Below are 11,818 nucleotides of genomic sequence, written 5' to 3'. Positions count from 1 at the left end.
GTAGTGGCAGATCCACCAATTCAAGTAACCAGGGACGAAAATTTAACTTACAAAATACGAAGGCACTTGCACTCCGGAAATCAACATAACTTGAGAAATGTGAAGCTACATGCACTTCAAAAACCAGCTTATGATCCAAAGTAGTTCCAGATTATAAAAAAGTAAATGATGTAAGCACCAAAAAACACAAAATGCAACATGGTGTACAAGGACTACTAACATGGTTTGTACCTACTTTAATTATTCGTTCTCTGGCTGAAAATATCGAAGTGTAATTGCACCTATAACCAGTGTGCAAACTGCATATCAATATATCTATCCCGTACAAGTATGCCAATAGTTTCAAACAACATATTAGAAAAGTATTTATGCTATGTTGTCATTATACAGGGACTTTCTGGCAGAAGGCCTCGACGTTTCCTCAAGCCATGAAAATGTACGATAATATGCTTGTCATCAATGACTGCAAATCTCTATATATCTGTCAACATAGCAGATCATCATTAGACACTTAATCCTTCAATGGGAGCTTGCAAAATGCTTGCATTAGATCCCTCATTGGACACTATATGTTCATCACCAGGAGCATGTAAAATGTTTGCATCAAATCCTTCATTAGAAGTATGTCCATTAGACACTTCAGGCTCAAGAACAACATGAGCTTGTATGTTTGCACCACAAACTTGATTAGATACATCAGGTCCAGTCAGTTCAGTATTGATTGGGGGAGTTATAAAATAAGAAGAAATTGGTTTAAGTTTCTCATAGATTTCCCACATACAAGCAGTTTTACAACACAATCAGGTTTAACTATTGGCCATAAATTGAACAATTGAATTAGATATAATCAGGGATGTGATGTACCTGCTTGTTGCGCATGCTGCTCTTGCAAGATGCGACTGTCCATTTGCGCAAGCTCGGTGCCATGCCCGTGTTGCCGCCGCTGCCTCCCACGCAGGCTACACCTAGGGTTGGATCTTCATCTTCTTGTCCTTCCATTCACTTGAAGCCCGGCGACCGACGTCCAACGAGGGCATGAGGAAGTGCTGTGTTGGTCTGTCTAGCGGTGGCTAGGTTAGGAGCGAACCAGGCTGAAGGTTAGAGCGAATGAATTGGGATTTTTCCTATTGTCGATCGATATTGGAGGCGCTCGTTTGGGCCGTGAGCCTGCTATAGGGCTTGTCTTGCACTTACGTTATTGGCCCATCCAAATTGAAACGTTTTTATTCATTTTTACATTGCCTGCTCGTGCTTTGGGACGAACAAAACTAGCCTGGGCCAACCTGGACGACTCAAACTAGGTGCACACTTTTGAGCCATCCAAGGCGGCCGCCCATACCAGCCCCTATGATGGCGTCGCCCCTTTTTGGGTGTATGATTGGGGTAGTGAAAAATATTCCAGTGGCGCTTTTGATTTACCCACAGAATGGTTGAATTGCTTGTTTCTATGAACTAAGTTTGCCAATAATGTGAAGGATGCCAGTCTTTTTATCCTATTGTAGATTCTCAGATCTCGATATGCCAAATTTAATCGCATGAGATATGCAGTAAAAGCCAGTGTGATGTGTGTGGCTACAACTAGTCCGACAACCCATCCTCATATAACATATCAAGGGCGCACCATCTTATCAGATTAACCATTGGACTTACCAATGTAGTGTGGGAAGAAAGAAGTATTGGGACTATGTATCCAAGAAATTGGTGCCATGGACTCCTTCGTAGAACCTTGTAAGTGAAAAAAAAGTTGCAGTGTGCCTGTACAAAGAGCTAGGGTAAGTACAGTTACCTACTTCTCAGAATTATAGTTAGTCACTTTTTGCCAAATTGTTCAATTACGTTGCTTGGCTTAATTTAGTTTGCTACTGACTACAAGATGCCATAGCCTGTTAATCCTATTATAGACTGCGCCTATCTATGTGTTTGATACTTACTGTTAAGAATTTCCTGTTTCCTGAACTTAAATAGCTACTTTAAGCACGTAGTTAGCTGGTCATATGTACTTCTAGGGTGCAGTAGAATTCATGTGTAATTTACGTTCTGATACCCTGTTTGTTTAAATGGTTTGCTGTTATCACTTGTAGCACTAGTAATGTTTGCATGTTCATAGATAGACAACTGTCAGGTTTATATGAGGGACACTGTATTTTTAACTTATATATATATATATATATATATATATATATACATACATACATACATACATACATCTGGGCTATTCTGTTACGCGTAACAGAATATTATTCTGTTACCCTTTTTGAACTGACGGTTTCAGGCGGTTGTACTGATGATTTTGAAGCGGTTGAACTGATGCTTTCTGTTCTGTTTAACACATCGTCTTCTTTAATTCAATTTTTTTTTCAATTTTTTTGTCGGAACAGGGCGTGTAATATATCGTTGGAAGCTCTTGACAACTATATTTCAAGTATATTAAACATTTTTGCAAAATCATTATGGTTTAAGAGCAGTTTTGAAAAAACCATTTTTCTCAAAACTGAAAACGCGAATCGTATTTTGGACTTAATTTTCAAATGGTTTGTCGGAATTGAGCAAATAAGACGGGTTTGGAAAGCTGGTGAAAATCCGCATCTTCCATATATCTAATGTTTTTTTCTAATTCTATACGATTTAAAAGTAATTTGAAAAATGGTGAAATTCTGGGTGAAACGTATTTTCGCGATTTTTTGCAAACGGTTTGTCGGATTAATGCAAATGATATGGTGTTGGAAAGCTATGGAAAATGCGCAACTTTTTCATATTGAAATGTTTTTCTAATTCCTTATGGTTTAAAAACAAATTCGAATACAGTCAAATTTGATTTCGAATGCGATTTTTTTAAAGTTTGTCGAAATGAGGCAAATAATATACGGTTGGAAAGATATCGAAAATACAAAACTTAGTCATGTTGAACATTTTCTCAAATTCGCAACCGATGAAGAGTAATTTGGATTACGGTGAGACCCATCGTGTTGTTTCTCCGTCAGAAAAAGCAGAGTACTTGTAATGATCTACGTGTGCGTTTGTACTGATGTATTCTTCAGAGAGTAATTTTGAAAGGTTCCGAAAAAAGAGTACCTGAACTGATGTCCTCATGGATTTGTACTGAGCGTGTTTTCACTAATTAGACTTTGCTCTATTTTTTTGTTTGATTTTCCTCGTAACTTTTCAATGGTACACAATATCATAGTCTCCGAACTTTGCATGGTTTACATGTTGAACTGAATCATACGTAACTTTTCAAAGATAATTTTGAATACGGTATGACCCATCATGTTGTTTTTCCGTCAAAAAAATAGAGTACCCATACTGATCTATGTGTATGTTTCTACTGAGGTATTTTTTATAGAGTAGTGTTGAATAAGGTGAAACCGGTCGTGTTGTTTTTTCCGTCCCGAAAATAGAGTACTCGAACTGATCTTCGTATGGGGTTTGTACTAAGCGAGCTTTTCACATACCAGACTTTTACTTTGTTTTCCTCACAACTATTTTGTTGATTTTGAACTTCTGTTTTTTCTGTCCTAGAACTTACCAAAGTTTTTTCCCAGTAAAATGTGCACTCTCTTTTTAAAATAGTGTATGAACGTTCACATGGAGAGTATTTGAAGTTCTGAGCACTTTCTTTTTATATAAACATGCTTTTTTCTAACCCTTGTTTAGTAACTTCTTGTGTAAGTGCCACATTTTCTTTCGTAGGTGAATTTTTTTCTGTGTGGGTTTTGGACTTACCTATCTTTCTAGTTTTGAACGGTTTAGTGTATCGTCGCCCCTATACTTGCATGGTTTATATTGTTGAACCAAATGTTATTGTATCGTTGGCCATGTACTTGCATGGTTTATCTCATCGAACTGAATGATATTTTTTTCAAAAAGAAAATGTTTTTTATTCTTTTTTTGAACTAAACATTTTTTTACAACGATGTTCTAGATTTCTCTTATTTTATGAATTGTACTTTTACCATTTGAATTGCATGGGGTTTCCTTTTGCTTGAACTTTTACAATTTGAATTTCTGTCATTTCTTTTATTCCGAACGGACCACCGTTTTTAACTTGTACTGATCAATATTTTAAATTAAAATATTGAACTTATAGAAGTCAACCTTTTTTTTTCATTTGGTTTCCCGTTCGAACTAATGATGTTGCTAGCTCCGAACTTGAATAGCTTATCTAGTAGAGGTAATTGGATTTAAAGAAAATAAAATGCTATGTTTGTTTTACGAACTTTTTTGCAACAAAGTTTTGGACATGTCACTATTTGCAACTTGAACTTTTTCTTGATGAACTTTATATTGTTTGAAGTTTTCATAATGTTCTCTTTTTTCCGGACCTCTTCTTTTCATGATTCCAAACTTTTCACTTTTTTATCTTTGAACTTTCTAGATTCTTTGTACCTCAAACCTCGTCAATTCTTCTCTGAATGCCTGACATTCCTTTCTTTTCTAAATTTCCAAAAAAATGGTTTTCTGTAACTGTAAAACTTTTTATTTGTGAACTTATGTTTTTTCTACCATGTACTTGCCTACATTTTTAAACAAAACATGATACCATCAGCTTACGAAAATACAAAGAAATTCACAAAGAGTACATCTCTTAGGAAACTAGCCTTGTAAGTTGTACTGATCCACATGGAACAAAGTGTTATGAAGAGTACTACAAAGATTACTATAAGATTTGTGAACTAAAGGCCATACATAAGTTGTACTGATCCACATGGGAAGATTTGCTACGTGCACCTTATGGAATCATAGAAGATACCATTTTTTCATCTTTTTTATGCCATAACTACACATCAGCAAGTCTAGCAGTGCCACCTCTCGACATAGTCTCCTTTGCGCTAGTTACCAGTCTTGTTCCTTGGCGAAGCCTCAATTCCTATAAGATCAAAAGGGCAGGCATGAGAGAAAGATAAATGGAACACTACTTGTGCAACATTTCGATAAAAAAATTCCTGTGTTTTGCTACAGATTACATTACTTGAGAATTTTTTGTCTGTTTTCAATTTTATGTCACGGAGAACTAGTAAGTTCTACTACTGGTATAGGCCAAGTTCAAGAACTTTGCTGGCAACAAACTATGACAGTTATCCAGCGGCACCAACAACCAGAAAATGTTTTTTCCTGAGAACACACATCACAATTTTTGAAATGCATCAGTACACACACATTTTCATTATTCAGAAGCAATCAAACATGCTAAATAGTACTCATGTACTTACTGGAACCACACATATTATAAAATATTAATCATGTACTTACTGGTACAGATCAAATTTGTCACTTGGGAAATTAAGCTCTCCAAAACATACTAAACTCTCTTTTCTACAGTTTTCAGTTCACATGTGCAGCATGAAAGGAAGAAGTAACTGACCGTCAATAGCACTCAGCGGTATATTATTCAACATTAGATGGGAACTTGGACGAGGCGTGGTGCTCTACTCGAACGGCGCCCAGTGCTCAACTTGGATGGACAAGGCTGCCGTGCGCTTGGAAGATTCCGCACCTGCATAATTACCATAAGGTAATTATGGCTATCTCCCCTGTCTTCAGATGGCGGCGGTCAGCGCCGGCAGCGCGTGGGTAGGGAGGGAGTGGCTGAGCGTCTAGGTATATAAGGTTCGGTCCACGACGGTGGTTTGTCCAGATCCAATGCGTATATAGGGGCAGATGGTAACAGAATATTAATAATATTCTGTTACCGGTAACAGAATAGTCCAGCCCTATATATATATATATATATGTGTGTGTGGGGGGGGGCGTGTGTGTGTTGGAATCATTTTGCTTACATCAAAGAAATTTACAGATGTCTGTATTGCTGGGAAACGGTACCGACTTGTTACTTTAATACGTTGGCAAGAACTTGTTAGTTTTACTAGTTTATGTGTAATTAAATACGTTACCAAAACTGGTTAGTTTTACTAGTTTGATGTTAGTTTCATATGGCTCTTGCAACACTTTATTTATGATTGCTAACATTCAAGTTTGCAAGATCCAACTGAAACTCTGTTGGCACAACAGGTATGTTGTCAGAAACATCCTTGTTTACGTGGTTTGCTAATGTAACTTGTTGCTGAAATCATCTTACCAACTTCAAGTTTTCAGGATCCAATTGGAAGTCCAATTGCACAGCAGGTATATTTTCAAAATTATATTTGTGTAATAGGTTTGCTGGTGCAACCGGTTGCTCTAATCACGTTACTAGCTACTCAAATTTTCAGGATCCAAGAGAAACTCCAATGCCACTACAGGTACCTTTCGGAAAACTTGTTTATTTCACTGCCTTGCTGCTACAACCGGTTAAAATGATGTTAATAACTACTTTTCAGCATCCAATTGAAACTCTTTAATTCCTTGTTTGTTTAACTGGTTTGCTGTTATAACTCCTAATTGATATGTTTTGCTAACTTCAACCTTTTGGAATCCAATCGAAAGTTTAATGGCAAAACAGGTTAGCCCAAGATCAAAGAGCGAGGTCCCCATGGATGTTGTATCATCCCATAGCAGTGGCACCGGGCCAATCGTGCATCATGAATTGCCAACTGCTGATGCTCTAGAGGCTACACTATTGGTAGAAAGAGATTCTGCTTCTACACTTAGAGACATGTTGAGGAAGCAAACAACACAATCACAAGCAGTACTCAAGACAACCATTAAATATTTGGTGGATTTCAAAACAAAGAAAGCTGAGAATGACCGCATTGTTAAGGTCATGAAGGAAAAAAGGAAATTAAATTCCCACTTGGTAAATCATGGGTGAAATGTTCTTTCTATCGTTGAATAACCTTTGTGTTGTTTGTTCATGTAATAGAACAAACCATTTGTTTTAGAGATCATGTAATAATTGTTTTTTGTTTTTTTGGGTCGTAATTTTTTTGAGCATATGTCTGTATTAATTGATAAGACTCTGAGACATTTCATTTTGATTCCGGTGCCAGACCTACAAATATGACAATTGGGTTGAATGTGCATTCAACAATAATAGTAGTATAAATGGTCCTTAAGTGGAATGCATCTGAAAGGGCCGAGATGTTGTACTAGCTTCGCTAAAAATGGATGCTCTTCTAGCAAAAAAAGTACAGCGGACTGGCTTATGTATGTTAGTTGATATTATTGATCCATATACTCTATAAGTGTTTATATGCCTGTTAGTTTTGTACTTTATTGGTTGATTGACTTGGTATTTTGTATCTTGAGACATCGCTTGTGTGCATATCTAAATGGGAGTACACATTATGCTGCATGTGACACTTGAGATGGACATAAAGTGGTTTCAAATATTCGAATTCACCTTAAACTGGATTCTAGCTTCTGAATTCGAGTATCGGCACTTCTAATAAAAACGCATAGAATGATTTATAAAGATTCGTATAGGAATATAGAGTGGATTTGAATTTAGTTGCAAGGGTAAACGTGGATGCTTATTGTCCCAAAATTCGAAAGAAGCGGCAAAATGTCCACTCCCGCATCGGCTGCCCGAAGCCAGTGTTTGGGAGATGAAAATTATTGTCTACCCCTTACATGGACAATGCATCTGCCCGATTTCCACGGCTCTCAATAGGGGTAGGTTTGTAACTTCAACGAGACGTGACACGACCGCCTCTGAGCCCATTCCGACAGGTGGGAACCAAACATGGGCGGCAAAACACATTTGATTCAGGCGTGTCCGAAAGACACCTATCTCTCCCTCCATTTCTCCATTCATACACGGAGGGCGGCAAAACACATTTGATTCAAGCTCGTCCGAAAGACACCTGTCTCTCCCTCCATTTACCCATTCATACACGGTGGGCGGCAAAACAAACTCGACTCGGCTGAAATCGATGTAGGCAAATATTTTCATTAGTGGCAGGTTCGTAACTTCACTCAGACGTGACACAACCTCCCTACCTGTCAGCTCCGTTCATACATCGTGGGCGCCAACCATGGGCGCCAAAACACACTCTCCTCGCCCGAAATTGCTCTGGGCAAATATTAGGGAGATGCGAGATTACCGTGCTATCCCCAATTAATGTGACGTCCAAATTTTAAATGGGGGCTAAGTTTGTAACTTTCCCATATTTCACACAGGCGCGTCCCAAAAACATGCTTCCCTGTACCTCTCCCTCCATTTTCCCATTCATACACCGTCCGCGCTAGAACACCATCCCCACACCAGTCTCCTCCGTCTGCCACCCCATCTATCGCCGCCACCCTCCACCCCGTCCATCGCCACTGTCCTCCACCATGTCGGATCTCCTACCAAGACCGCGTTGTCCACTTCTAGAGATGGTCGTTTCTCATCCACGGCGATGGACCAGGAGCCTTGCATCGCGTCCTCTCACTTCATCGGCGCCATCGTCTTCTTTGTCGGGGCCGCTCACACAACCTTCTCGTCCACCGCAACGGGACTTGTCCCCCGATGCACCCGTCTACCGTCGCACATCTGCTTCAATGCCACGGACAGCCATCACACCCCCGATGCCTACACGGCACCGCAAGAGAGGTGGTACTTCATATCTGCTCAACTTTTTGATCTTGACTGGAAAATTGATTGTAACTTGGTTACTGTACTTTCTTTTCAGCTCTTAGAATTTAGTTCTTAGTTCGAAGCAAACAATGGATGGTAAATAGCATTTCTGCGGTTTGCAGCTTTAAATCTGCCATGGCACAGTCATAATAGGGTTTAATTGATCATGTTGGTTCCGTGGTGGTTTATTTAATAGAAATCGGAGGGGAAACCCTCTTTTGCTCCAAAAAATGCTTAGGGTTTCCCCCTTTTTATGATCAGCATACGTGCTTCGTGTCATAATAGCACTGCTCCACCCATCAAGCTAAACAAGCTTAGTTGTTAAAATAATAATCTGATATTATTAAAATAGAGTCATTTAATTGGTCAGCTAAATGTTCCAAATTTAGTTTCGAAAATGCATGTACGCCGCGTGGGTGTCTATCTACAGGGTGCCCACGGTGGGCCGCGGTCCACCCTAGGATTTTGGGTCGGCCCAGGCCCCGATTCCCCTTTGTTCTGCTGCACTTTCAATCTCTACTTGCCCCCAGCAGCCTGCCTCGCCGGCGCCTTGCCGTTCCTGGACGACATGATTCTAGGAGGAGACACTAGACTAACAGGAGGTCAGGAGCCGCTCGCCCAATACCGTCACCGCTGCTCGGGCGCGCCGCCGTGCCTACCTTTCCAGTCCGTTTAGGGCTCAGGCATGCAGCAGCCACTAAGCCAACCTGATTTATCTTGAGATACGTCCTCAACACTGAGCAGCCACTCCTCATCACCCATTTTGTAATTGATTCATTACTCATTAGGCAGGACTGTCATTAGGGTTTGTTGTGTACTGAGTGCTACCTACACTTAATGGTTCACATGTATTTCAGTAATCTTTAGTACCTGTAAAGTTCACAGGTTTCAAAATTCCGACCCTAGGAACAGAGTCATTTTGGATTGTTGGTCATAGTGACATTGACCCAGATTACTACTACAGGCCAGGTTTATTGACAATTTTACTTGTCTTTCTTACTCATTCGATATGATATCCAATTATTCACGTCGATTAGTTGCAAACAATAAGTGCTAGACCAACTTCTTGATTCAGATTTTGGACGGTCTCTTACTGCAGTTATCACTACTGGAATTAGCTTATTTGCCGTCTGCCAACTCTTTGCCGTCTGCTGGCAGACAGCAAAGAAGGTCTTTGCCGTCAGCCACAAGAAAACGAACGACAAAGAAGTGGCTGATGGCAAACAAGGTCTTTGCCATCAGCCAATTCTTTGCCATCTGTTGGCTGACGACAAAGAATCTTTGCCGTCTGCTAGCACATGGCAAAGAGGTGGGTGGGTCCAGTTATTGTTTAACCAACTACAACCCACCGGCCCCACCTCTTTGCTGTTCGCCAGCGGATGGCAAAGAATCTTTGCCGACCGTTGGCAGACGGCAAAGAGGCGGGTACGTTAACGGCCGTCCCGCCCCCATCCTCTCTCTCTTTTTCTCACTCTCTCATTCCCTCCCCACCCACACCCGTGCTGCCGCTGCCGACCCCGTCTGCCATAGCCGTCTGATAAGCCGCAAGTGTAGGGGATCGCAACAGCTTTCGAGGGTAAAGTATTCAACCCAAATTTATTGATTCGACACAAGGGGAGCCAAAGAATATTCTTGAGTATTAGAAGTTGAGTTGTCAATTCAACCACACCTGGATAACTTAGTATCTGCAGCAAAGTATTTAGTAGCAAAGTAGTATGATAATAAAGGTAATGGTAACAAAAGTAATGTTTTTGGGTTTTGTAGTGATTGTAACAATAGCAACGGAAAAGTAAATAAGCGAAGAACAATATGTGAAAAGCTCATAGGCAATGGATCAGTGATGGCTAATTATGCCAGATGTGATTCCTCATGTAATAGCTATAACATAGGGTGACACAGAACTAGCTCCAGTTCATCAATGTAATGTAGGCATGTATTTCGTAAATAGTCATACATGCTTATGGAAAAGAACTTGCATGACATCTTTTGTCCTACCCTCCCGTGGCAGCGGGGTCCTAGCAGAAACTAAGTGATATTAAGGCCTCCTTTTAATAGAGAACCGGAACAAAGCATTAACACATAGTGAATACATGAACTCCTCAAACTAGGGTCATCACCGAGAAGTATCCCGATTATTGTCACTTCGGGGTTGTCGGATCATAACACATAATAGGTGACTATAGACTTGCAAGATAGGATCAAGAACACACATATATTCATGAAAACATAATAGTTTCAGATCTGAAATCATGGCACTCGGGCCCTAGTGACAAGCATTAAGCATAGCCAAGTCATAGAAACATCAATATCAGAACATAGTGGATACTAGGGATCAAACCCTAACAAAACTAACTTGATTACATGGTAAATCTCATCCAACCCATCACCGTCCAGCAAGCCTACGATGGAATTACTCACGCACGGCGGTGACACTACAAAAAAAGACACGTCCGTGACATTTTGGGCCAAACGAAATTTTTTTCTGTCATACATATGACACTTCTATGACGATAATTGTGACAAAACCCGGTATCATCATAGATGTGGTGGGCTCCTACTTCTATGACAAAAAATCATGACAAAAAATGGGCTTTTCGTCCTGGGCGGGCCGGAGACGCAGCTGCATGACATTCTTTGGGTCGTCCATGACGGAAAAAACCGTGGTAGAAGCGAGGGAAAGGAAAATTCGAGGAGTTGCCAGTTACGGTGGGAGGTCGGGGCCCGAGCGATGCGTGTTTCTCTCGTACATGTACGCGCGTGTGTGCGAGGCGTTGGCTCTAACTGAACCCGAGCGAGGCGTTGGGCTCTAACTGAACCCGAGCGATTGCACTGCAGGCTACGCGCTACTGAACCCGAGTGATCCATTGATGGCTGTTAACTGAACCCGATGGAGCGATTCCTTCGCTACTGCTGCTAACTAAAGCCGATCGATTGGATGAATAGTGAGCATTGCGGGGGGGGGGGGGGGGGGTTGGATGAACAGTGAGCGGTGGCGTTGCCTCTGGATGAACAGGACCCCGTGGTGTGGAGGGCTGGATGAATAGTAGATGGTGGAGGGGTGGCCGTGGAGGGGTGGTTGAACAGGACTCCGTGGTGTGGAGGGCTGGATGAACAGTAAACTATGGAGGGCTGGATGAACAGTAGACGGTGGAGGGGTGGTTGAACAGTAGCCGGTGGAGTAGCGCCCGGAGGAGGCTGGATGAACACGAGCCCATGGAGGCTGGAGGAGGTCGACGGTAGCCCGTGGTGGCTGGAGGAGGTCGACAGTGGAGATGAACAGTATCCCGTGGACTCCCGTTTTGCGGTATGCCACACCCCTCC

The 11,818-nt window shown here is 41.2% G+C and overlaps 1 long non-coding RNA gene across 1 annotated transcript; it reads right to left on the bottom strand.

The window, feature by feature from the left end:
* Positions 1 to 4,542: 4,542 nt before the first annotated feature.
* LOC123041296 (uncharacterized) lies at positions 4,543 to 5,558 on the bottom strand. Its single transcript, XR_006418459.1, has 2 exons — positions 5,363 to 5,558; positions 4,543 to 4,867 (listed from the first exon to the last, which is right to left on the bottom strand). It is a non-coding gene; the product is annotated as an uncharacterized lncRNA (long non-coding RNA).
* Positions 5,559 to 11,818: the final 6,260 nt, after the last annotated feature.

The sequence above is a fragment of the Triticum aestivum genome, chromosome 2B, assembly GCF_018294505.1.
Source record: "Triticum aestivum cultivar Chinese Spring chromosome 2B, IWGSC CS RefSeq v2.1, whole genome shotgun sequence".
Lineage (NCBI taxonomy): Eukaryota > Viridiplantae > Streptophyta > Magnoliopsida > Poales > Poaceae > Triticum > Triticum aestivum.
The sequence above is the reverse complement of the archived record's forward strand: the minus strand, read 5'-3'. Positions and strand labels throughout refer to the sequence as shown.